This window comes from Candoia aspera, chromosome 8, assembly GCF_035149785.1.
Source record: "Candoia aspera isolate rCanAsp1 chromosome 8, rCanAsp1.hap2, whole genome shotgun sequence".
Lineage (NCBI taxonomy): Eukaryota > Metazoa > Chordata > Lepidosauria > Squamata > Boidae > Candoia > Candoia aspera.
The window spans coordinates 20,660,579-20,688,126 of record NC_086160.1 but is presented as its reverse complement, the minus strand read 5'-3'; positions in this window follow the sequence as shown (position 1 = coordinate 20,688,126).

The following is a 27,548-nucleotide window of genomic DNA, read 5'->3' as shown; positions in this document are numbered from 1 at the left end:
TGTAGTATTAGCAATAGCTTAGTGCTTTTGCTATTGGATTCTATATTTGTTGGTTGTGATACAAGATAGGATGCAATGGAAGCAAATATATATTCTTTAAAAATTAAACTCAGAAATGCCCCCCATGAACCAAGAATGCCAACTTAAAAAAATATATATATTTGGAACAGAGAGAAGCATACAAATCTAGCAATGCTGTTGATTTCCAGTGACGTTCCAGATGGGAATCTTAAACACAGACAGTTTGAAAGATCAATGTGAAGCTCTGAAACCTAAAGATCATCAATAAAACTGAGGGCTGGAATGTAGAAAGGCCTAGAATTCCTATGGGCCTGGAGATAAGCTTTTGGGATTAAACTAGACCTGTATTTGGTATGATCTTAATAGAAATTACAGTTGAGCCCTCAGGGAGCTTTAAGAAAATAAATTCTCCTTCCTTCTCCCTATTTATTTTGATGGAAGAAACATAATTTTACTGGGTTCATGTAACAAATTAATTATACGCTTTTCTTTCACAAACTATATGGTCAACTTTTATATCCTTACTGTCATGATCACCGATGCGATGTTTGCGACATCGTAACGGTTCGCATGACAAAGCATGGAGGCATGTCAATGACTGGAGAGGTGTGGGCGATAAACCGGACAAAGAAGGTAATGGGTTTGGGAGATCTACAAGGTCTCATCGCCCGGTAATCGACCATTGACACCATTGTCAAAGAAATTATCAGGGTGAGGTTCGGAAGGGCGCGCCCGGGCTTTTGAGGAATATCGAAGTCTAATCGCCCGGTAATGGACCATTACTTCACAGGAAGATAAACGGGGCGATGCCCGGTGCGAATGGGGCTGGACGACCTCTCACCTGTCAAGTATTGATGGCCTGTCACTCCGTGGAACTCGTGGGGCACACCCGAGGAGTGTGGGGGTGGAGCGCTGTTTGGCGCGAGACTATTTAATTCAACTTTTGGCGCGCTTCCCTCACTCTCAGCTTTTTACTGGTGTGCATTCTATTCTAAATAAAAGCCAGAGCTTAAACTTGATTTAGAGTCTCAGTCTTTTATTTAGTCTTAGGCATTCCTTACACTTACCAGTTGAAGTGAATATTTGTAGCTCAGGATTGAATTGTGGAGTCCTTGTTGCTCTCTGAGCCTTGTTGTTTTCTTGCAGATGTTTCATTGCCAGCCTAGGCAACATCTTCAGTGCAAAAAGGGAGTGGGTCTTGCTCTCTGTTTATATACCATGGTTTGTCCAGCTTGTGCTGGTTGCAGTGTTGTTCTCTCCTTGGGAGTTCCTTGATTGGACTGTTGTTTGCTGCTTGGTTGATTGACTGAGTTAATAGTTCCTTGATTAGGGTGTATTGTGCTGTTTGATTGTTCATCTGGTGTTAATCCTAGTGTTGGTCTTTGCATATGTGGGTGTTCATTACTGGCGAGGAGGTGTTCTAGTCTTTTGGCTTTTCTGTTGTCTCTTTTGAATGGTATGTAAATGTTTACCTCTATGTGTCTGTTGATGGCTGCTTTGTCTGAGTGCCAGGCTTCCAGGAATTCCTTAATGTTTTTGGATTTGGCTTGGTTTAGGATGCTCACGGTTTCCCAGTTGACAGTATGGCTGAGTCTGTCCATGTGTTGTGAGATTAAGGAGTTTCCATCGTGTCTTCTGACTGCCGTTGGTGTTCGTGGATGCGCTCTACTAGTCTTCTGCCTGTCTGTCCTACTGTACATAATGACTGTTACAGTCCTTACAATGTATGTTGTAGATGACTCCTGTTTTTTCTTCTTGGGCTACTGGGTCTTGTAGGTTACTTAAGATGTTTTGGAGGGCTTTAGTTGGTTTGTGTTCTATGGTGATGCCATGTGGTTGTAACAGTCTGTTGGTAGTTTCTGAGATGTTTCTGATGTATGGCAGTGTTATCCTTTTCATGGCTTCTTTTGGTTGCGTTGTAGTGGGTTGAGTGGTCAGGCACTCTTTGATAAAGTTGAGGGGGTATCCATTGGTTGGAAGATGCTGTTCAGATTATCTGTTTCCTTCTTCTGGTGTTCAGGGTTGCTGCAGTGCATGAGTGCTCATCTGAATAATGTTCTTACACAGCTCCTCTTGTGGGAGGTTGGGTTGTTGCTTTGGTAATGGAGCATTTGGTTGGTGTGGGTAGCTTTCTGGTAGACTTGTGTTTCTAAATTGCCATCATTTCTTCTACTGATGCGGATGTCCAAGAAGGGTAGTGTGTTGTTGTTTTCTTCTTCCCTTGTGAATTTTATTCCTCTGAAGATGTTGTTGATGGTTTCATGTGTTTCCTCCAGCTGTTCCAGATGACACAGTGTCATCTATGTACCAGATCTATACTTTGGGTTGTATACATTTTAGATCCTTGTCAGGTAAATTTTCAAAATCTTCACTCTTAATAATGGTTTTATTATTATTTCATATAATTAGCTATAGGGGAAACCACAGGTTCACACATGTATGTGTGTCATTTAGCAGCTTTATCACTGGGCTTAATAAGGGACTTGTCTCCATGGGAAGCTTTATATTTTGAACTGACTGACATCAGTTAATTAAAAAGTGGAAACAATAGGGACTTATCCAGGCAAATGCATTCACAGATCAAAGCCATTGCTGGAGGCCATCATAGATCATCCAAGTGCATCCAGGCATGATAAGGATAATGGTTGCAGATTTGTCCCCAAACTGCTTATGGGATCCAGTATAGTTTAGCAGTAAAGGTGTTTGATTAAGACTGGATAGGCCAGGTTCAGGTTCAGGTTGATCCTTACGCACTGAAGTTCACTGGCTGAGTTTGAGCCAGTTACTTTCTCTTAGTCCAACCTGTCCCATAAGATTGTGGTGGGAAAAATAGATGAATGAATGTAGGACATATAGCCTGATCTTCTAAAGGAAATGTGGAGCATAAATAAATAAATAAAATGTTCAACCAATAGAATTTGAGAACTAAATAAAATAAGTAAATAAACTTGAATTCCCATCAAGTAGCATGTCTTTGCCAAAATTTTGCTAAAATGTAATGAGCATACCCTATTTTGTAATACCATCATTCCCCAAATTATTACTTTGAGACTCAGTTAATAACTGAGAAAAGTTTAAATTTTGTAGCCAGATAGTTGGAGTGGACAATATGAAACATCCTTCTTTTGCTATGTTTATAAGCAAATAAAATTGCTGAATTTAGCAGAGTTTAATGTTGCCAGTGCCTCAGCAGTGCTATGGTATCACTGGCAACTGCTTAACATACTTTTAAAAGAAAAGAAAATCCATTTTATTATATGCATTTTCATGCTTTTCCAAATTCAGTTCTGTATTGAATTTTGACAGACAACTTGTGGTTCCTCTCTTTATGCATACTGTGCTTCATTACTGGTGCAAGTATATAAATGATAAAGTTATCCATGGCATCTGGCAAGATATATAACTAGAAAAATATAATCCATTTCTCAGAAAGAATAATGGTGGCTTTTTGTTGTTGTGTCGTTGTTCATCTCTAAAAAGCATAAAAATTCCTGGCGCTATTTTTATTAATGTAAATATCCGTAAGCTATGTTTTTTCAACCAAATCCGATATGGCAAACTCATCTACTGATAGTGGAGTCTATATAATAAAACAGCTCCATCTCTGCAAAAGAGGAAGGCATCAGCAGATTGGGGGCAATCAAAAGTTTTTCAGAAATACAAAAATATCTTTAACAGGAATGACGGAAGGAGAGGAGACCCCAAAACATCCCGGTAACAAGTGTGTTTGTTCAATAGACACATATTGCTCATATTGGAAAGGAAATAGGAAAAAGGTAAATGCCACTGAGTCTCCTGGAAGACGGAAGGACTGGCTGATTGACCATGAGAATTTCACACTGAAGATCCCATTCAAACAGTGTATTTTATGCTACAATGAACCTTTGCAAATACATCATTATTTTTTAATTGTTAGACCGGTTTTTCGACACAGTTTCCCTGGGTTTTATTACTTACCTACCATGTGTCAAGGGCCTAGATGTCAACCAATGATATCTGATCTTTTCTCTAATAAGGCTTTTTTTAAGGACATACCACAGTCTTAAAAATGAAATGCAATCTCCCTTATAATTAAAGGAATATTCCCTAAAGCCCTGCTTTATTGAACTTATTTCACCAACTGCAAAGGGAGATTTGCTAGAGCACAAATATGCACAGACCTAATCAATTCAATTACAATTTTATTGAAAACCGCCCAGAGTTCCTCCCTGGGAGGGAAATGGGTGGTGATAAAATTTGATAAATAAATAAAAAATAAATAAATTTGTTTGTTTGTTTGTTAGACTTATATCTCACTTTTACTTCAAGAGCTCAAGATGACATACACTGCATTTCTTCCCCCCGTTTTGCCCCACAACAATCTCAAGGGGTAGGTTGGGCTGAGAAAGAGTGACTGACCCAATTCTCCCATTGAGCTTCCACAGTTAACAGCAGACTAGTATCTGAGTCTGATGCAACACCTAAATTAATTATTTCATTGTACCATATTTTTCATTTTCTTGTTTATTTTAAATTCTGCTTAATTGAACTTAACCAGAATGTACCAGTGAGTATTTCCTCATTTGTTGTTCCTTTCTGGTCTTTCCTCTTAAACTTTCTTTTTAAATAAAACCTTGCTGGAGAAAAAGTTTTTACTCATTGTTCACAAGGCAGGGAGATTAGTGATTTATTTATTTATTTAACAGATTTATAAGGCCGCCCAGCTCACACACAGTGACTCCAGATGGCTTACAGAATTAAAAATCATAAAAACACAATAGACACCCCACCCCCAGTGGAATTAAAAAACACATTCATATCAGCCATTTAATTGGCTCCAAAGCAGCCTGGGGTCCCCAGGCCCCTTGACAAAACCATGTCTTCAGGGCCTTCCAGAAAAGGAGCAAGATGTAACTGGGGAAAGGCGGTCCTGCAAATAACTTGGCCCCAAGCCATGTAGGGCTTTAAAGGTGATAACCAGCACCTTGAATTGGACCTGTAAGCAAATTGGCAACCAAGGCAGCTCCCACAAAAGAAGTGACACATGTGCAAGTCTAGGCTTGTGCAAAACTATGCAGGCCACTGCATTTTGAACCAAGTGAAGCTTCCGGATACTTTTCAAGGGCAGCCCCATGTAGAGTGCATTACAATAGTCCAAATGGGAGGTGACTAGGGCGTGGATGATTGTAAGAAGGGCCTGTTAGTCCAGGAATGGGTGTAGCTGGTGCACAACACACAGTTGTGCAAAGGCTCTCCTGGCCACAATTGCCACCTGCTCTTTGAGCAGGAGTTGTGAGTCCAGGAGAATCCCCAGGTTCTGCACAGGGTCTGTCTGGGGCAGTGCAACCCCACCCAAGACCAAAGATGGTAATTCTCTGGAAACCAAAGAGCCCTGAACCCACAGCCATTCTGTCTTGCCAGGGTTCAACTTCAACCTGTTGCTCCCCATCCAGACCTCAACAGCCTCCAGGGCAGTTGTGGCATCGCTTAACTCACCATGGCAGAGATGTACAACTGAGTATCATCAGCATACTGATGATATCTCATCCCATGGTGATGGATGATCTCACCCAGTGGCTTCATGTAGATGGTAAACAGGAGCAGAGAGAGCACCGACCCTTGCGGCACCCCACAAAGCAGGGGCCAAGGGCGGGACCTGTCGCCCCCGATCATCAACAACTGGAAATGGCCTCGGAGGAAGGAGGTAAACCAGGACAACATAGTGCCCCCCCAACCCCCAAAGCTGCTCCAGAAGGATACCCTGGTCAATGGTATTGAAAGCCACCAAGAGGTCAAGTAGAGCCAGGATGATCACACCCCTTCCATTCTGCTCCCACCATAGATCATCAAATTGTGTGACCAATGCTGTTTCCATCCCATATCCAGGCCTGTATCCTGACTGAAAGAGGTCCAGATAATCTGTTTCATCCAGGATCCTCCGGAGCTGCAGTGCAACCACCTTCTCAACAACCTTCCCCAAAAAGGGGAGGTTGGAGACAGGACGAAAACTGTACATCGGGGTGGGATCCAGCAATGACTTCTTAAGGAGGGGGCAAACCACAGCCTATTTAAAGGTTGCAGCACAACACCATCCTCCAGAGATGCATTAGTCACCACCAGAACCCACCCACACATCACCTCCCAAGAGGCTTTTATTAGCCAGGAGGAACATGGATCCAACACACAGGTGGCTGAACTCACAGTCCCTAGGATCCTGTCCATTTCCTTAGGAGCAACAGGGTCAAAGTGTTCCCAGATAACTGGGCATCTTCACCAGACTATTATCCATGCTGGCATCCAACTGGGAATGAATCTGAGTGATTTTATCTGTCAGAAAATCTGCAAATTCCTCAGTGTGCCCTTGCAGGTACACCCCCAAATCCTCCTTGCCCAGAAGGAGACAGGTCACCTTAAAAAGAGCCACTGGGCGATTATCTGCAGATGCAATTTGTGCAGAAAAGTATTGCCTCTTCACCATGTGAATCGCCATGAGGTAGACTTCAATAGCAGCTCTTACCTGTATCAGGTCAGATTCATTCTTCGTCTTCTGCCAGTGATGCTCTAAACATCTCTTGATCCATTCATTTCTCTCAGTTCCTCCATATACCATTGGGCCTGACGAGGTCCATGGGTCAGGAGAGGTCGCATGGGTGTAATCCTGTCTAGACCCTCAGTCACCCTCCTATTCCAGGCGGCAACCAAGGTATCAGCAGGACTACGCAGCAGATCTTCAGTTATAAACCCTAGCTCACTCTGGAACCCACCTGGGTCCATTAGTCGCTGTGGGCAGACTGATCTAATAGGTCCTGCCTCCCTGTGGAGGAGTGTGGCCCTAGAGAAGCTCATAGCCACCAGGGTGTGATCTGACCATGATAGGGGGACCAAAGATAGGTTCACCAGTTCCAGATCACATAAGCAACACTCCAACAAGAACACCAAATCAGGAGTATGACCACAATTCCTAGTTGGGCCCTGGATGACTTGGGACAGGCCCATGGAAGTCATGGTTTCCATGAACTCCCAAGCTACCTCCAAGCCCACTTCCAGGGAAGGCAGGTTGAAGTCTCCCAGAACCATAAGCCTGGGAAACTCCACTGCCAACCCTGCGGTGAGGTCAAGGAACTTGGGCAGGGAGGTTGCTATGCAGCAGGGAGGCTGGTACCCCAGCAGCAATCCCAACTGATCCCTAGAGCCCAACCTAAGAAAAAGGGTCTCACAACCTGACACTTGTGGAGCAGCACCCCTGGTAGCCACCAGAGTTTCTCGGATGACAACAGCAACACCTCCTCCTCTGCCCTGCAGTCTAAGTTGGTGCCACACTTGAAAACCGGCCAGGCACATTTCAGAGGAAGGAACCCCACCCTCCAGCCCCAGCTATGTCTCAGTGACACATGCCAGATCAGCCTTCTCTGCGATGATAAGATCAGCAATAAGGGGAGCCTTATTACAGACTGATCTGGCATTCAGGAGTAACAGCCTGAAACCTGGGAAATTGTACACTTGCTGACCAGGCCATTGGGTTGAGTTTGGGGGGCTGGAATGCAAGATTGGTACGAGGCATCAAGGTTGTGTTCCCTGAAAATGACCCTCCTGTCTCCCATATTTCCCCATACCCAACACCACCGAAATCTGCTCCCCCATCCTATCCATCCCAAAAGTCATCCAGCCTTTCCTCTTAAACTTTCATTTTAAATAAAACCTTGCTGGGGGAAAAGTTCTTACTCATTGTTCACAAGGCAGGGAGATTAGTGATAATTCTTGCTTCTGTGATTACGTGTCATGAAATCTCAATTATGCTGCTGAGAAGCCCCTGTCTATTACTGTCTTGGGATTCACCCTTGAGGCTGACAGCCTCATAATTCCTGAGGAATAAAGTTGTCAAGGATGGTTGTAGACAAAAAGAAAGAGAGGGGGAGTCAGACAGACTCTGATGTTATTTGCCCCAATGCCATGAAGGCCCTTGAAGATTAACATGAGACCTTGGAGTTAACCTGGTAATCTCTATGGAGACTGTGCAAGAAATCCAAGTGACCAGGCAATACATTTTCATGCAGCCAGAACTGTTAAGGCGATGGCATTTGCTGCTATCTTATACATATTGGCCAACACAGAAGAGGTGCAATAAAGTTCTTTATTTGCAAATTGTTAAACATAATAACTAAAAGGCAATAAGGAATAAACTGGTTTCCAAGTCAGTAAGGTGTCTGGCAAGGCGAAGCAGGACTGGACTGGGAAACTAGAATTCACATAGCAGCAGGGCAAAGCAAATCAGGTAGAACCAGAAGGCTGGAATCACAGAGTAGCAAGGCAAGGCAAAACAAGGCTGGACTGAAAGGCTGGAATCAGAACAGCAAGGCAAGGTGAAGCAAGGTAGGCCTAGAAGGCTGGAGTCACAAAGTAGCAAGGCAAGACTCTGAGGCAAGGTTTTGCTCGGTAGCAAGGCAGGGCTCTGAGGCAAGCAGCGGCATGGCAGCAGGGCAGGCAGCGGAGGCAGGAGGCTTGGGATCAGCAGACAAGGTAAGGAGGTCGGCTGAGGTGGTGCATTCCAAGGGCAAGGCAGGGAGAAGAGAACAGTTGTGTCTGACAGCTGGCTCTGGCTTCTGGCGCTCTTTATATCTTCAGCTTTCGCACAAGAGCCAATCACTTCTCTCGCTGCTCAGCCCACCTTTCCAGCCTCCTTTCTTGTACACTGATAGGTGGCGGTGAATCTGCCTCCTGTCTGTCTTCAGTCAGTGGCTCTGGATCTTCCCGCTTTTATTGGCTGATCCTCCTCCTCCTCAGACTCAGCCTCCATTATGACACATATTGAGTGCAGCACTTTAACAGCATCATCTTTTAGGATTTTAAATAGCTCAGCTGGAACGCTGTCACCTCCTCTAGCTTTGTTGTTAATAATGCATCCTAAGGCCCACTTAGGGACGTGGTGGCACTGCGGGTTAAACCACTGAGCTGTCGATCGGAAGGTCAGCGGTTCAAAACCGCGCGGTGGGGTGAGCTCCCGTTGTTAATCCCAGCTCCTGCTCACCTAGCAGTTCGAAAACATGCAAATGTGAGTAGATCAATAGGTACCGCTTCGGCAGGAAGGTAACGGCATTCCGTGTTGTCATGCTGGCCACATGACCCGGAAGTGTCCTATGGACAACGCCGGCTCTAAGGCTTAGAAACGGAGATGAGCACCGCCCCCTAGAGTCAGACATGACTGGACTTTACGTCAAGGGAAACCTTTACCTTTACCTTTACCTTTACCTTTACTAAGGCCCACTTGAGGATGTCAGGCTCAAGGTCAGTGACCATACTATCATGGGTATCAGGGACATTAAGATCTTTCTTGAATAGTTCTTCTGTATATTCTTGCCACCTCTTCTTAATCTCTTCTGTTTCTGTTAGGTCCCTGCCTTTTTTGTCCTTTATCATGCCCATCTTTGCACAAAACATTCCCTTGATATCTCCAATTTTCGTGAAGAGATCTCTAGTCTTCCCCATTCTATTGTTTTCCTCGATTTCTTTGCATTATTCATCTAAGACGGCCTTCTTATCTCTCCTTGCTATTCTCTGGAAATCTGCATTCAGTTGGTTATATCTTTCCCTTTCTCCCTTGCTTTTCACTTTCCTTCTTTCCTCAGCTATTTGTAAAGCCTCATCAGACAGCCACTTTGCTTTCTTGCATTTCTTATTCTTTAGGATGGTTTTAGTTGCTACCTCCCATACAGTGTTACAAACCTCTGTCCATAGTTCTTCAGGCACTCTGTCTACCAGATCTAGTCCCTTAAATCTATTCATCATATCCACTGTATATTCATGAGGGATATGATTTAGGTCATACCTGAATGGTCTAGTGGTTTTCCCTATGTTCTTCATTTTAAGTGTAAATTTTGCAATAAGAAGCTCATGATCTGAGCCACAGTCAGTTCCAGGTCTTGTTTTTACTGACTGTATAGAGCTTCCCCATCTTTGGCTGCAAAGTACATAATCAATCTGTTTTCGGTATTGACCATCTGGTGATGTCCATGTGTAGAGTTGTCTCTTGTGTTGTTGGAAAAGAGTGTTTGCTATGACCAGTGTGTTCTCTTGACAAAACTCTATTTGCCTTTGCCCTGCTTCATTTTGTACTCCAAGGCCAAACTTGCCTGTTATTCCAGTTATTTCCTGACTTCCTACTTTAGCATTCCAATCCCCTATGATGAAAAGGACATCTTTTTTTGGTGTTAGTTCTGGAAGGTGTTGTAGGTCTTCATAGAACCGGTAAACTTCAGCTTCTTCAGCATCAGTGGTTGGGGCATAGACTTGGATTACTGTAATGTTGAATGATTTGTCTTGGATTCGAACTGAGATCATTCTGTTGTTACTGTAGTACTGCTTTTCCCAATCTTTAATTGACTATGAGGTCTACTCCATTTCTTCTAAGGGATTCTTGCCCACAGTAGTAGATATAATGGTCACCTGAATTAAATTTGCCCATTCCCATCCATTGTAGTTCTCTGATTCCCAAGATGTTGATGTTCAATCTTGCCATCTCATGTTTGACCACATCCAGCTTACCGTGATTCATAGATCTTACATTCCAGGTTCCTATGCAATATTGTTCTTTACAGCATCAGATGTTCCTTTCAGTTCCACTTCCAGACACATCCACAACTGAGCGTCCTTTCAGCTTTGGCCCAGCCGCTTCACTCTTTCTGGAGCTACTCGTAATTGCCCTCCGCTTTTCCCTAGTAGCATATTGGACACCTTCAAACCTGAAGGGCTCATCTTCTGGCATCATATCTTTTAGCCTTTTGATACTGTCCATGGGGTTTTCTCGGCAAGGATACTGGAGTGGGTTGCCATTTCCTTCTCCAGTGGACCACATTTTGTCAGAACTCTCCACGATGAACTGTCCATCATCGGTGGCCCTGCACGGCATAGCTCATGGCTTCATTGAGTTATGCAAGCCCCTTCACCACGACAAGGCAGTGATCCAGGAAGGGCATTCACCTCTCTAGTGGTGGTCATATCACTGGTGAAACGTTACAAATGGACTTTGCTGCTATCCAGGAAGGACCGCTATATACTGTACTGATTACTCACTGTCCACTTGGAGAAGATGATCCATTACATCTGATGGTCCCATAGCCTTCCATAGAATTTCTTCTTTATCATTGCATATTTTTGACATAATTAAGCTAATTATTTACAGACATTCTAAAATGTTAACCAGATCAAAAATTCCTTACAATTACCAAATTCCTAGCAATGTACAGTAGATGGCCTTAAATCTGTCTTGGATTTTCTTTGGATTTTTTAAAGTCAACTGTTTATTAATAAAAGTAGTTTGCATATGCCTTCTGTAAGGAGCACCTCTAACAATGCAAGCTTCTAGAGATTCTCATTAAATCCAAACACACCCACAATTCTCCTGTACTTTAATCCTATCTACATTAGTAAGATAAATCTTGGGGAGGGGGAGTCTGAGCTAGAACAATACCCCTGCTTCCTTGAGGAGCTTGCTGAATGCTATGTCCTTTGGACTTTTCCCACTGGCTATGGAGAAGAAAAGAAAGGAATCTAAGTTCCTTGGGAAGTAGGAAGAAATTTAAATCCATGAAGTTTTTAGGTGCAGTCCACAACCAGACAGACTGCTATTGGGTTTGGCTACATTTTGTATGTATTCAACACAAGTACCCATTTCCTTTTAAAGTTAATTTTTCCTATGAAGTTTAATCACCATGTTAGACAAAATCCATGTTTTTCTTTGCTGTTATGTGTTCCAACAGAACCTTTGGGTACCAATTGGTGCCTTGAAGAATTATAATCTGGTGCTGTCCCAATTGGCTACCAAATTCTGTGTTTCATGTGCACTTTGTTTAAGGTGCTTTTTGGTTCTCAATTAGCGGAAAGGTAGAAGCATCTTCCTTCAATCACTCTGATTAAGAGGAAGAAAAGAAGGTAGTGGCAGCAAATACTAGCTGAAGGCAATCACTGCTTCATCACTTCAGGCTGTCTTGGCTGGATGGCACAGACCAAGAAGTAGGAAGAGAGTTATGCATCTTCTTATTGTAGCCTTGATGTAAAGAGCCTTACCCAAAATGCCAAATCGCACATTCTCAACATTCAGTCCCCAAAAGAGGACACACCTCTGGGTTTCTATTTGTAACTCATAGTACAATAGTATTGTGTAAGCTTACACTGAAATGAGATTGATTCTCATTTCAGAATTTTCTAATAAAATGTTTGCAAACTATAAAATTAAATCACCAAAGGATCTTATGGTAAATTGCATTGTGTCATCTCTCAAATATTCTCAGTAATCAGCCTCCAAAAATTGTGAGGCAGTTTCAACAGATATGATAAATACTCATCCCTGTAATACCACATACATAACTTAGAAGAACTTCTAGAATTCTAGAAGTTAGATACCATATTAATAATACCTGATAAAACTTTTAATTCAAGATCATATTCATTATTCCATGGGGGGACCTTTCTTCAGATTCATTTCCAGGTCTCATTTATATATTATTCCCCCAAAGTCTCATTCCTATTTCTTTCCAGTCAGACTTCTGTTATGTCCTTAACCCAATTATTATTTTAAATTATTGACTTAGTATACTTCTCATTTGATTACTTGATATTAGCCCTCTTCATAAGACAGTACTTATTAATAATTTTTCATGTGCCAGAATTTAAAATACTGGAAGTATTATGGTCTGCCTTGGTTCAATGATACAGAATTATTATAAGATTTTGGTGTTGTTATATAACTTTTTCTGAAATATTCCTTTTTCTTCTCTAAATTGTATATTATCAAATTGTTCCTTATTCTCAGTCTCCTCGTTATACTATATTGCTGTTAATAATAAAAAGACCAATATCAGTTTATCTTTAAATTTGGCCCATTCAGAATTCAGTCTTAGTGGGTAGTACTCAAAAATACACTACCTCTACTTTTATTCATTTCACTTCAAGATTCATTTAATATTCATATTAGATTTCATTGAGTTAATAATAGCCAGTAATTACTGACAGACTCATTCTGTATTATAGGTCCATCAAGGAGTTGTGAGTGGGTCACATGTGTAAGTTGAAGAATTCCTAAAGTAAGCTATCATTGTTCTAAAGTCAGACTTCTTCTAGGAAGGGCATTTGATGAGATGCTATGAATTCTCTGTTAGATATCCACACAGAGAGAGAGAATTGCAGTTCAGAAAGTTCCCTGAGAATGATTATTAAATTAAAGGATACAACCACTGAGAATTCTAATATCCATACATAAATGTGTCATGCTTTTTTTTAGTTTAACCATAGAATTTTAATACGTTTTAAAACTCCATGTTTATTTTGCAACTTATGTTACTAATGCTTCTTATCCCAAATCATATTCCCCATTTTCTTGAGAACTCTTCTTTTAAAGAAATTAGTTTAAAATGTAGATGCTGTTTAACGGTTTTCAGCAAGCTTATATGCACAGCAACAGTTTAGCATTTGCCAAATGTAAATAGAACAGATTCGGTGCTGTCATTTCACCTTAATTAGATATACATCTGGAAGATCTTCTCAAGCTGACTATTAAAAATACCATTAAAAAAACAAACACAATTTTTGCAGATCAGGCCTAAATGCTACATAACAGTTTTATTCTTATATATTTTTCCTTGTTTCTCTTTTAATTATGTAAAATCTTTTTTAAAAAATTATATATATATATATATAATCTTTATAATATCTGTTTTAGTTTGTTGCTTCCTCCCCAAAAAAGCCCTGCAAAATACAAAACAATATATTAATATTTAAATAGAGAAGGAAAAAAAAACATGTAAGTGTGCATGAACACACACCCTTCATTTTAATAGTTATTACAAATACTATTTACTTATGATTATAATGTACCATTAAAGAGGCAAAAGGGTTGGAATTGGCCAACTAAGTATTGATTAGACATGTTCATTGGACTAAAACATTGCTCTGCATTGATTCAAACTGGAAACAAGATAATCTTGCTGGCAATCTTTTCTTCAGGGAAACTATAGTCAGCAAATCTGCCTTATTACATTATATCATTTGAAGTTAATTTAACTATATTTACATGCTGATCTCATTAGAAATGATTGGTGTATTAATTTAATAATAAAAAGGACTCAAATGAACAATTGTCCTTATATTATATTGCATATCTACTTTCCTGGAAGGGAGGTTCACTCAATATAGAAGGTCTTACATTGGCATACTGTATATATCATAGGACACCATTTATCTGTAGTAATCTCTGGGCACATCCACAAAAGAGTTCAGTGATCATTTGAAACCTCCTCCAGACCTATCTGATTCCAAGATATCATCTGCTTTTGATAGCTTTTTTTTTTTCCTGGATCAGCTGCAGTACATTTGACAGGAGCAAGCCACAGTGCAGTGCTGCAATCTTATTTTGCATTAGTGGGAAATTTTGCCTTTCTCTTCTTTCTAGTTCCTGAATTACAAGCAACCCCACCCTATCCCACCTGCAACCTCCTATTCATTCTGCATTTATTTTCTCCCAGAAGGTGAAAGAACCCTCGGTTCAGCCTCAGTGTGCCACTATGGTAGGAAGTGAACTGCAGCTGAAGATAAGCAAAGAGCAAGTGAGGGAATTCCTAGCTATGTGTTAAAGCCTCCAGGGCCACATCACTTACACCCAGGATATTGAAGGAACAAGCAGAGGTATTTGCAGTACCACTCTTTGTAATCTTTGAGAAGTCCTGGAAAACAGACTAGGTCCCAGAAGACTGGAGGAGGGCTAAAGCTGTTCCTATTTTCAAAAAGGGGAAGAAGCAGGACCCAGAAAACTACAGGCTCGTGAGTTTACCATCAGTACTGGGCAAGCTCCTTGAGCAGCTTATCAAACAGCATGCCTGTAAGCACTTAGATAGGAATTAATTAATTAACAGAAGCCAATATAACTAGGTGATAGGTATCAGCCTTCCCAGATAGACCAGACAGAACACACAACAAGATGAGCCAATTCTACTTCGTTGTAAGGCTACATGAACAAAATCTTGCAAGTCTGAAAGTACAAATCTCCTGCCATCTCTTTTTACGACCTGATCAGTTAGGGCAGATCCTTTCTAAGTTTCTGTGCCTGTTATGCAGTTGCAGGCTCCCCACCCCACGTTCATCTGTTCCCTAGGCAACATCTCTTTCCCTGGCCTCTCAAAGTCATTCCCACATGCCATTACAATAGGGGAAATTCAATGGATATCTTGACTTTAGCAAGGCTTTTGAAAAATCCTCTTATAGCATTATTATTAACAAGTTGGTTAAGTATAGATTTGACAACTCAGCCATTAGGTAGATCCACAATTTGCTCAAGGATCCTCCTCAAAGGGTATCAAATCTACCTGCAGAGACATCTGGAGTGGCATCTGGAGTGACATCTGCAGTGGCAAAGGGCAATATCTTGGGCCCAGTGCTGTTCAACGTTTTTATAAATGATATGGATGAGGAAGTTGAGGGAATGCTTAGCAATCTGCAGATGATACAAAGCTAGGAGGAATGGCTAATACTTGGAAAGAGAGGGGGGGAAAGTCAAAAAGACTTGGACAGGCTAGAATAGCAGACAGAAACAAATAGAATGAAATTTAAGAGGGGTAAACAAAGTAATGTATCTAGGTAAGAAAAGCAAAAGAAACATGCACCCATCCCACCCTTCTCATTTTCATTCTCTCTGTGTCTCTCTGTGAAATGCTTCTCCTAATTATTGGCTGTTGCCACAGGATGATAAAAAGTGTGATTGTTTTTTGAGTGATAAATAGCACAATGAGGTGATAAAAGATATTTATCATGAACCCAGCCTCTGTCCACCCATCTATCTTACTCAGAACATGGCTTAGCATTCTGTGAGCTGTTTCAGACAGATGCCATTGAAAAAGGAGAGGGCATACGTAAAAAAATAATTGCCTTGCTCCTTTCAAAGAGCAAGGAAGGAGGAGAAGGAGAATTTGTCCAAAATTTCAGTGTTTTCCCAACAAAGTACTTAACCCCACAATACTACAAAGTTGGAAGCTGTGATAGAACTGCAAAGTGGCAGTTCTTGCAACAAATCAGAACACTTGTATTCTTCTGCATTTTCACACTGTTTCTCTGGTCTTTCCCAAAGCTTGCTAAGGAAAGAGCTTAAGGAAAACTCATGTTGGGCATGATTCTTGGGCTACAAACCCAACAGAAAAGTTAGAAGTTCAGATGGAAACAAAAGGAAGCTTAAAACCTGACAGTTCCTTTGATACAAGAGCAACCCCATGGCAAGATTTCCTTTCCATTGGTTGGCAGGCTGCCCATCCTGTGAAGCCCTCCTACTAGCATCCTTTAAGACTAGAGAAGTTATAAGCAGGTCTTCTTTGTTCAGTTCTTTTATCAGCAAGATGGGAAAGTGATTGCATACCACAACTGCACTTCTCATTTCAACTGTAATAACACACAGTGCTCAGATGCTCCTAAGACTGTCATGAGTGAGGATGCAATCTGGTGTGGGAAGGCTGGGTCACAGAGCTGGAAAAGAGCAAATGAAGTCATTGTTCCAACACAGGCATATAATTCCATTGTTTATATACAGACATTGCAGAAGGAAGTTTAGAAATTAATTTCCTTTCATGTCATTTATTTATTTGGCACCTAAAGCTTTCTAGATTCTGTGGAAAGCTTCAAACATATGGTTCTATTCACAGCATGGAGCAAGGCAGTTAGAGAATAATTCTTTGGATATTAAGAGGGGGGCTCTTTAGACAATAATGCATATTTATCCACTTCTTTCAAAACACAGCAACCTACGCCTGTTGTATTCTATGTACCTTTCTGTTCATTGTGCTTGGTGGGTTCCTGGGTTTCTGTCCCAAATGCACACTTTGGCCTATTTCTCATCCACATCTACCATCTCCACGGTAGCCCCTCCCGTTTGGTCAGCAACTGCGGGACACAGTTTACTTCCCAGTTTTGGAAATCATTTTTAAAATTGATTGGCACCAAACAAGTGCTGTCCACCTCTTCCCCTCCTGAGACTGACGGATCTACTGAGATTTTAAACTCCACTCTTGAACAATTTCTTAGAGCATACATTAACTACCATCAGGACGATTGGGTGGAGTTACTGCCTTTTGCTGAAGTGGCTTACAACAATGCTGTCCATCAATGTACCGGACAAACCCCTTTTCGTGTGGTTTCTGGTCACGACTTTGTTCCCATCCCTGAACTGCCACAACCCCCTTCCCAAACATGTTCTGCCTCTGACTGGGAGCCCAATTTTACTGTTAAAGTGGGACAGTCAGCACTTACCATAGCATCTTTGCGCCCATCCTCCCCCACCTGCCTACAGGTGCTCTTCATGGCAGGTGGCTGGCGTTTCCCACTGGCTCCTTAGAGTCATCTTCAGCCTCTCCCAAGAAATAGAATACTTCCTCAGCGTCGGCTGCACCCTTGGCTGCTGTCATCCGTCACGAGGGGGGGCGATTTGATTGGCGGCTTGCCCGCTCAATCTCCAGCCTTGGCTTTTGGGCAATCAGCTGCTCGATGCCCTACCTTTCCGCATTGAAGCACTGACCCCTAGCATAGCACCGATCTCTCTCCTCTTCCCAGGCTCTATAGCCTAGCCGGGCAGCAGTTGCAGCACTTTGGGGTCTCCTCATGATGGCTGGTGGTTTTTCAGGTCTTCTGGTTTGCATGAAGGTATGCTGGGCATGCTCAGCCTTGCTGGCTAGACAGACCCATTCGTACAATGACTCTGGGTCGTCTCTACACAACACCCACTGTAGGACGTCCCGGTTGAGTTCTACAGTGGGTGTTTAAACCGTTTAAACCGTTCTATTAAGGTTGACTGAGACCAGTCGGGGATTTTCCCAGCTAAAGCCTTAAACTCCAGGGCATAATCAGCTACAGACAGTTGACCCTGGGCAAGATCCTTCAGTGCCTTCTTAGCTCTTGCCTTGGCCAGAGGATCCTCAAAATGCAGCTTTAACGCCCACATGAAGTCCTCAAAATATTCAAGTTCAGGGGAGTCAGACTCACTTAATTGAACATACCAGTCAGCAACTCGACCCTTCAACTTGGTGGCAATGGCAGTTATCTTAGCCTCTTCAGAAGGGAAGTATGCTCCAAACTGCCTCATGTAACTTTTAGCATTAGTTAGAAAGAAAGATAACTTGGTTGGATCCCCATCAAACTTGACAGAAAAGTCTCTCACCCCCACTCCTGGTGGAGTGGAAATGGCGGCTGGTTACAGTAGTTCTCCCTCTTCGGAGTGGGGACACTGGTGATCGAGCTCTGCAGGGTGGAGATTCATCCCAGAGCCGTTTCCGGCCCCGCTCCACTGGCGGTCCGGGTGGGAGGATGGGGGATGGTGGCATGAAGCTGGGATCTCCTCTGCACCTCCCCTGCCCCCCCAATGACAGAGACAGGTTTCTTAACATGTACTCCATCAATTCTATTTTGGCCTCCAGCACTCTTAGCCTTTGAGGAGTTTGAGATTCCTCCCGCCCTCACATGTTAGGCTGTCTCTCTGTTGATACCATGGTAGATTCTACGTCTGGGGTCAGCGGGAACTGATACTTCCAGGATGCCTGGGACGTCCCTGGCTGGGGTTCTCCCATTTCATCCCAGGTGATCAACTCTGCAGGCGATTCGCTGGGTGCCGGTTGCTCTGGTTCTCCCCCATCATCAGATTCCTCCACCTCAGGGCTGGAGCTTGACTCCTCCCAGAAATCTGAAGGTTCTGGGGTGAGGCTCAGTTCTCCACTCTTGACCGTCAACTCGGGCATCAAGCTAGCGTCTCCTCAAGTCCCCCGGTCGTGAGCTTGGACTCGGCCATCATTAACTATTTTCCCTCACAAGAAACTAATCTTGGTAGGAGCTAACGGTACAACTTTGGGGATTCTCAGCTTTATGTAATGAGTGCCTATTCTAAAACACTATCGGACTCATGAGCAGGAATTCAAAGATATCTGATTTATTGAAGAATAGTATGCAGGATCACAGAGAAAGCTGAGAATGATAAAAGCATGCCAAATGCAAACTAAAAACCCTCCCCCCATAGAATCTTCCCAAGTTCACAATCCCAGGTGCTCCTAACGGCTTCTGATGGTCTGCGGGAAAAGTCCTTGAACAGAGAACATAACCCAAACACATTCCACTGTAATGAACACAGATACAGAGCTTGGTACAAGGTTTCACAGCAGCTTTCTCCCAACAGAAACGCGCGTCAGCGCCATGGCATGTGAAATGTTACGATGTATACTGTACATTGAAACAGTGAACATGACAATGCCTTTCTTCTTGGATGTTGCAAACTGAAGGGGGCTGTTCACATATCCATATAATGTGATGTGTATGTACACATGTGTGGAGCCACATATGTACAAGTTCTCTATAGGGACAGGAATCATGGTGATCAGATTTCTTGTTCCATGAAGGAAAACTTATATGCAGACTTCTGGGGAAGCAATGTGGGCTGAAGATGACTTCACTTTTTGCAGAACTGACAACTGCAGCAAAACTAGGAGCCAGCAAATGGACTGGTCCCTCAAAATTCCTCCCTGGATAAAGGGGAGGACCGGAGATCTCCCATAAGTGCTCCACACAGATGCTCCCCATGAGGACACCATAAAACAGCAGTCTCCAGCAAGTTTTAGAGCTCAGAGAGCCAAGGAAAGTTAGCTTTCCCAAGCTGTAGTTCAAAGCCTCTAAACCAGGGTTTCTCAACCAGGATTCCATGGAACCCTAGGGTTCCATGAGAGGTCACTAGGGGTTCCCTGGGAGATCACAAATTATTTGAAAAATTATTTCAAATTTGGGCAACTTCACATTAAAGAAGTAAGTTTCATTCTTTATTTTTAGTTTAAGAACACTGTTAGTGCATGTATACAGGCCTACACATGAAACGAATATAGTAATTTTGTAACTTCTGGCCTATATCTGGGCCTGAATGTGCAGGGGTTCCCTAAGGCCTGAAAAAAAACTTTCCAGGGAACCCTTGAAAGTTGAGAAAAGCTGCTCTAAACAGACACTGGGTTTGCCCACTTCCTCTCTTAATCACCTTAGGAAATTGCTTGTTAACTACTTTTAAGATATTAAGAACCTTCAGAAAGACAAGTTTCATCACACCAAGTGATTCTTCTTCAATCCTTAAAAAAAGAAGGTTCATGTAAGTTAAGAAAAAAAATTATTTAAAAAAATTATTCTGAGACAAACAGCAAAAGGGTGATAGGAACGTTAATTTTGAGAGCCAGTTTGGTCTAGTGGTTAAGGCACCAGTCTAGAAACCAGGAGACCGAGAGTTCTAGTCTCACTTTAGGCATGAAAGCTGGCTGGGTGACTTTGGGCCAGCCCAAGAGCCAATCAGGCGTGGTATGAGAGTTCTAGTCCTGCCTTACGCATGAAAGCCAGCTGGGTGACCTTGGGCCAGTCGCGCTCTCTCAGCCCAACTCACTTCACAGGTTGTTGTGGGGAAAGGAGGAAGAGGAAGGAATATTTGGCATGTTCATCACCTTGAGTTATTCATAAAAATAATATGTAAGGATCGAATAAATAAATAAATAAAATTTTGGAAAGTTTTAAACAGACTAAAGGGCCAGATGGATTGGAAATAAGATTTTGAAACTAATTATAAGAATTCTTCTAGTGGGTTGTTTAAAATCCTATTAAAAATATATGAAGATTTTTAATCTAAGTGTAAGAAATCTTCCTGTGGGAAAATGTTATGGATTAGAGAAAAACATGATAAGAGGAGACTTTGAAGGCTGGACACTAGAGGCAACCAGAAAGAGCAAAAGGTTATAATTAAAGGAGAAGAGACACACTAATAAAGAATGGAGAAAAGTATTTTAACTTTCAAAGAATTCAAAGATATTTGGCAACAATGCACTCAGAAATTTCTCTTAAGTTTGTCTGCTACCATAAAAAATGGATTTAAAAGAGGAGATAGGAGAGGATACATTTGAGAACCAGGCTGTTTTGGATAGGGATTTAAAAATGACAAGATAAAAGAATGATATGGAAAATGATGTTACACAGGACTTACAAATGAAACTGGCTGATTTCTCAGTAACTAAAAGGGATACACAAATAATAAATCAGAAGAGTGACTTGGACAACTTTCCCATCTTGGACTTACAAAAAAGTTGTGTTATACTTACAATGGAGTTCCTGAGAAAAGACAAAGAGAAATTGAAAAGAAATCAGCTATTTATTAGCTATCAGCTAAACACTATTTAAAAGGAAAAAACATCAAGAATTTTAAAAGCAAAAAGAAGGAATATAAGGTTGGCTTATTCGATCAAGGTTAAAATATATATATGATGTTCTTTCTAGTAGCTCTTAATGGGTTTTTCTTGACCAGGACTGAATGACAAGGCTTTAAAGATTTGTTTATAGATAAGATATGGGAAGAATTTTTTGTTAAAATATAGATATATATGTGTTGTTAACTCTAGTACATGTTAAACTTGAGAAGGAGTTTCTGAGAGGAGACAAAGAGAAAATGATTAAAAATTAACTTGTGGGATAGTATTCGAAGGGATTAAAGATTAAGATTTTTAATATGTTGCTGTTTCCAGTATCTCTTAATATATTCTTTTTTTACTAAGTTTGAATGACGAGGCTTTAAAGATTTGTTTATAGGTAAGAGATAAGATATGGGAAGAAGAATTTTTGTTATTGTTGTATTTTTAGAGAAAATGTGGTACTGTGTTAAAAGGAAAGGAAGGGAATATGAAACTGATTTATTTGACTAAGGTTAAAATATGTATGTTGTTATTTCTGGTAACTGTTAATGGACTTCGGCTGATTAAGTTTGAATGACAAGGTTTTATAATTTGTTTATAGAAAAAAGATGAGATACGGGAAGAAGAGATCTTTGGTTGAAACATTAGAGAAGGTGATAAGTTACCGACATTCTTTGTACTTGTCTTGATGAAGGGGGAAGCCATTTATTTAGATATCTGTTTTTTTTTCCTTTTTTCTTATATATTTTTCTTCCCCCCCCCCTTTTTTTCTCTGCACTTTTCAATTTTTTTTTACTTTTTATATTTTTCTTAGTTTGTATTAGTTTTTTATCTTTGTATTTTTAAATTTTAATAAAAAATATTATTATTTTAAAAAGGAAAAGCTATGCGCACAGCACAGATCAATAGTACAGAAAATATTGAACAGTATAAACCTGCCAGCTTCAATATTTCCTTTTCAGTGACAGAGAAGCACATGGTATGTCATTTTATTTTCCTCACTGGCAAAGTTATATAATTTTTCAGTAAATGTAATTTATGAAAACTGTTAGGAAGAGCATGTGGATCTAGCCATCTTCTCAAGAAAACAGCCAGAGTAGTTTCTTATGAGTCGATTAAATATCTAAAGTGCTTTCACTTATATTTTTCCATCAATAATAAAATAATTTCAGAGCAGCAGGGAACTGCATTATAGTTTATTGGAACCATAAAGAGCATGGCAATTCCCTCATCACTATGCAGACAGACAAATGCTAAAACATTTTGGGCATTCATGAAAATCCTGAAATGCTCCGGCTTGTCTGAGTTCTCCCATCTGTCATTAATTAATTAATTAATTAATTATTTTTTTAAAAAGAGGAGCTCTTTTGATTTCTAATCTCTCATAAAACATCAGTATGAAATGAGAAGCTGACTCATGCCAGGCATAAATATTTCCTTTATGCTTAGTAGAAGGAAAGTTGCCTTGTTAATCCCAATGGATCCAGATAAGATTCCTTCATTTTATTTTATTTTCCAAAATCCATATAGATTTAAAGTTGTGGTTTCAGTTTAATTGAAGTAACCTTTTGTACAATCTAGTTTTAATGAAGTGCAATGGAGTTAAACTCCATGGGGGCTATTAATCAAAAATATTCCATTAAAACAGCCGAAGCACTAGGGGAGGTTTTAATAAACAGTGTGAACAGTGTGAATGCCCCTGTGGAAAGGTAAGTGAGGGAAAGCTTGTGTCTGGACCTGGTTGGTATTAAATCACAGGTAAACCCCAATCCCCAAATGGCATGCTGCCACCTGATTTATGATGCCCTTCTCTTCCCAGCCTTACCAAAAAAAAAAAAGCAAATTTAAGAATGATCATTTTAAAAAATCCTGCAACTAAGCTGTAAAATAGCCCAGCAATTACTTAGAATAATTTATACAGTGTAATGCATTGACCTTGCTCTGAGCAGAAAATCTACAAAATAACTTCTGCCATAAAACCTGACTACTAAAAGGCCTAAAGATTTTAACCAGTTTTATTGCACAGAGCCCAGGGGGACTATAAATACACATTATACTCTAGTAGAAAGGATTAGGAAAATTCATACTTTTTTAATCCTAAAAAAAACACCCCCTTTTGGAGAAATCCAACTGGGCTGGCAAAGACACAAAGTTTGACTATGCGTTGTCATATCTTAAAAAAATACCTTGAAGAACATGCTTTGATGTTTAATAGTTGAGTAGAATCAAATGTCATAGTGTTAATCTTTCATGACATAATGAAAAGGGCACAATCACAGCACTGCCACTGAAATTGCTTTGGGTATTAGGGTCCTACATTTTATTTGGACCTTTGAAACAGTTGTGAATTTTAATTCCTGCTGGGAAAACTTCGGGGTTTTAGTCTGTTGCATATTGTAGTAATAAAGTCTCCTTTGAGTCAAGCTTAACTCCTATTGACTTCATAGAAAGTCATATCATTTTGCTGTTGTTGTTGTTGACAATGCAGAAGGGGCTGGCCATTCCAGGAACTCAATATAAATTAGCCTCATTTCTTAGAGGAAAGATTGGATACCTGTCTAACAAAATCAGATATACATCATGGACACCTTGCTTTGTATCACTGCCCATCCACTGCAATCTTCACCCTTCTAAAAAGAGAAAGGAAAGTTAACTGTGGTCCCCAGACACCAAAAGATTGCCCATCCCTACTTCCAATAAAACAGATGTAGAAGACTCTATCCCAGCATGCTCCAGCTGTTGGACTTCAACTTCCATTCTTTCCTAGTTGGCTAGGCCAGATATGCTGGGAGTTGGAATCTAAACCATTTGGAGGACAGCAAGTTATAGGGAAATGACCTTAGACTATCAGTGAAGACTCCAAACAAACAAAAAGCCACGATTACAAAATAGCCAATCTAGCATGGGGAAAGGAAGAAATAATGATAATTATTCAGGCCTTCAGCATTAGAAACCCAAACTGCATATTCTAGTACCTTTTGGGCAGCATGCATAATTCACTCTAAACTGTGCCTCTGTCTACTATATTTCCAGTGTTTATCCTGACATACAATTGCTGAACATAAATTTGTTAAAAATTCATTAGTGTCCATTTTTAAGATACCATGCAGAGGTACAATATAAAATCCTATAAGCATTTGACACAATTCTCCATTGCCTGTATTGTGTATACAAATACTGACAATCCAAACTATTGGTTCAGAAATACTGTATCCTATTTTGCAAATGTGTACCTTGCAGAAAGCTAAAAATTTCACAGTGGCATTGCATCTTCCTAATAGTACATTGATTTCTTAAAGGCCCTACATCAAACATCTATTACCTTTCCACGGTGCACTTAAAGCAGGAGAGAGACCACCCAAGCTATGAGAGGCTTTTTTTTAAAACAGTCAGCGATATTCAATAATGGTGACAGTAAACAGCTATGCGCATTTCAGTGTATTAAATCTACCATAACATAAGCAACCGTATCTGTTTATAATGCTGCAAACTGGAACTAGGAATTTGATGCAACAGGAAATGCAAGACTGAAATCAGTAACCTTTGCAAATGGAGCTGAGTTCTATAAGCACAGCTTTCTTGCATGCCATATAAGGTCAAAAGTAACAGATCAGTAGATGCCTTCTAATTCCAAAGAATTCTAGCAGTGAACTGAAATACTGTATCAGATGCAGATGTCATACTAAAACCATAATTGGAAAATGTACTTCTCTCTTTCTTTCTCTCTCTCTCTCTCCCCCTCCCTCCCTCCCTCACTTCCTATGGTCCCTGTGAACATCCCACCTAGCTGCTATTCATTATTGCAGGAGAGCTCCCATTAGACCCTGTAGGAATTTCCATCCCAATATGAATATACTGTAGCTTTAGAGCCATAGCAGAAAAAAATGTTTAGAATGCCCTTGCTGTGTCTCATGATTTCAGTCCTGATAGAGCGAGTCCCCTGCAAACCAATTTAACAAGAGATGCAGCTTTCATTCATGCATTTAGAATTACATCAAATTTGACCTTAGCACTGAATGAAATTAAATTTGATTTGGATGCTAGAAATACCTAGTTCAGATCTTAGTTATAAATGTTCTAAGTAGCTTTAAATAAGCAATTTTTTCTTTGCTTCAGACCATCCCTGAACTAGATCATCTGAGCCCTTATCCACAGTTCACATTGCAAAAGAAATGTCTACAGAAAAAATGGTATATCACTGTTGGGCCATGTATATCCAGGGTAGGAAGATCTGAACTGAGATTACAAGAGCAAGAGGGCAAAGAATTAAATATTCCCAGTCTCTTCACATTAGGCAGACCCCAGTCTGAAAAGTGTAGTAGCAATGTCAGAACACAAGAAGAGTCCAACCTGAGAAGAGCTCAGTTGTACAGCAGCAGGGTTCGCACCACAAATTAAACCCTAATATGGTCTGGTTTTAACTTGGCATGGAAGACAGATTGAGGTGCTGTGGTTGTAAACCATGGTTTATTGATTTATCATGTTGTGAAAAGCCACTTGTTGTTTATTCATTAAAGCATGGTAAGTGAACCATGCTTAGTGTGAACAGGAGATTCATGGGCATGGCTTGGCTAGATAAGAATCTTTATTGCAGGCAAGAATGAAGCCACTCACACAATAGCTGATTGCCCACTGCAGTGCAAGATGCATTGAAGCTTTGAAGCTTTTTCTTCCCACCCATCTGAACTAATGGATATTTCACCCAGCTCTTGGTGGCCTTGAAATCAGGTGACTGTGATTATTTTTACATAATGGGCACCTCTAGCCTGGGAATAATTGGTTCTTTGTTTGCCAACCTCAGTAATTACAATAGTGACAGGTAGTCATAGTTATTATCTAATATAGGCATAATACAATGCCAGTCCACCTTATTGTGGGGGTAAATGAGGCTCCAGTACTATACACAGTTATTTGACAATCTCTTGTTGACTTTAGTGGGGTTATTGATAGTTCAAGGTAAGGCATCAGTTTTATATGCAGAAAGGCCTAAATTTAATTCTCAGCATCTCTTGAATTAGGAAGAAAAAACTGGGAAAAATTCTGCTTGAAAACTCAGTGATCTGCAGCCAACGGTATTGGACTAGATAGGCTATCCAAAATATATTGCCATACTTCTGTATCTGTACTGTCATAAAAAGCACAGAATAAAAATGAGGATGATGTTGATGGGAAATTACTATTTTTCATTAGACAACCCTTGTTTATCCACCAGGTGTCCTCTTCTTATGTTATCTTCCCCAACCTGACGTTCAAGTATTTCCTGACCATTACAATTCAGCAAGAGCACTTGATCAATATCTAGTTCATGCTATGTTTCATATACTTTACAATATCCTCTTTATGCAAAGAGTTCCTATTCAGCCATAAATGTTTGACTTTCATGAAAATGTTTATGAAAACACATCTACGCTTTGTGTTTGGAAACTTATCTGATAAGCCCCTTTCAAAAAGCCAGTCCACCAATATACCATATCTCATTTAATGCTTTCAAGAAAAGAAAAGATTATAGAGTGAACTATAAGCTTTTAAAAATCCTGGAGATCACAATTTTGAAAGCATATCAGTGGTTGTGCTCACTGATTAAAAAATTAATCTGATGAACCTTGTCCATTTTTATATTTCAGGGAAAAAAATTTTTTTTACTATTTCAAGTGCACTTCTATATAACTGCATATGAAAAGCATATTCTTAATCATGTATTTCATAAGATCCTCTTTCCAGCATCTTAAAATTACAAGTTGGTGGCAACATTTGGGAAGGCGACTTAAGGGTGGGCTTAACCAAAGCTACTGGAGCTACAGTACTATTCTGGGGCATCAAGTTAATCGCAATAAATATTACAATATTTTTCTTTTTCTTTTTCAACAGCATACCTATGGAGTTATGGAACTAGACAAAACTGAGTGGAGATTCTGTTATATCCATCCCAAATATCTATATAAGCACCAGCTACAGACTACAGTGACTACACCAATAATTAATCTGATTGATCAAATGATGGTCTGTAGACTACTGGTAATCACAATTAAAGGGTGAGAAATAATGGAATACTAATATAATCCCATGCACCTCTCATGTATCATATTCTCTGCAGGTGCTTTTGTATGATGTCAACATGAATCAACATTTCTTTCATATTAAATGGTAAGAACGTGGGGATCTAAGGATGAGTTGTTAGCTTTTCAGTTCATCCTCCTAGTTGTTCAAGAGATGGCATGTTTAAAATGTTGTGTTTAAAACATTGTACGTGATAGTGTGCAACAGCTTTAGATGATAATGTGCTGGTCTACATGAAGTAAAAGTTAGGTTTAGGATTAGCTCATGAGCACAAAA